The sequence below is a fragment of the Seriola lalandi genome, unplaced genomic scaffold (assembly GCF_002814215.2).
Source record: "Seriola lalandi dorsalis isolate HSWRI2012SDOR001 ecotype SW California unplaced genomic scaffold, Sedor1 jcf7180002054951, whole genome shotgun sequence".
NCBI lineage: Eukaryota > Metazoa > Chordata > Actinopteri > Carangiformes > Carangidae > Seriola > Seriola lalandi.
In genome coordinates, this window is record NW_019525502.1 from 868,466 (window position 1) to 869,610 (window position 1,145).

Genomic DNA, 1,145 nt, shown 5'->3' on the forward strand with positions numbered 1-1,145 from the left:
TTTTTTTCAGCGATAACAGGATGTGATCACATATTGTCACAATTTAATTCCACTAAAAGTTGCTAAACAATAATGTTCCACCGTGGCTCGGCACACGTCTAACGATTAAAACTCAATTCTTTTTAAAGAATAAATGTTTCTAGGTTATAAGTAATGCTTCAATTTGAAATGACATTTTAATGCGGAGTTCAATGTAGGACTGCAAATGAAATTTTTATATAGTAATTACCAGCCCATTACTTTTTCTATTAATATATTAATTGTTTAGCCTTTTAAATGTAAGAAAATAATAAATTAAATCACCATAATTTCCAAAAGCCGAGGGGGTGTCTTCAAATTGCTTGTTTTGTTGGACCAACAGTCCAAAATTCAAGATATTCAGTTTACACATAAAACAAAGATAATCAGCAAATCCTCACAATTGGGGAGGTCAGGTAGGTAATGTTTTTACCTGATAATTAATATGAACAATTAGTCACTTATCAGAATAGTTGCCAGTTTATTAGATCAGATTAAATTATTTGCATTGCAGTCACTGCACAACGTAAGTGTATAAGGGTTGGTAGAGTAAGAAGCAATGCAACTGTGCACAAAATTAACCTTAAACCAATGTACAAAATGACAGTATGAGTGTATGCAACAATCATTTGTCATTAATATAACGTTAAATATCAAGCTTGTCAAGCTAGTGTGTAATATGAAAGGCATCTCAAGGGTACACTGAAAAAAACGACTTTTTGGTGCAGTAAAATCTATTAGAGTAACTGTCATAATTTCTACATTGTAATTTTAAGATTCAGTGAGAACTAGAAATTTTCAAGTAAAACTATGTATTTTATTCACGTAATGAATGAATTGTGTGGGGAGAGTAAGTCTTATTATGGTTTTCCTCATATTATTTAAATGTTTAATAGTCACTGCACATAAACCTAGATATACTAAGTAAATTTTAATCTAATATTGTATAGAGTGTGTTTGAATCCCGCACATGCGTATTGCGCACCGTTCGTGTCCGCCAAATCACACACACTTGGAGGAGGACGGTTGGAGCTGTTGCACGGCTGAGTCATCTCAAGCGTAAGTTATTGTCTTTCTGTTTAAAATTTGTGATAATATCTGGGTCCGTGTGTATTTTGATAGTTTGA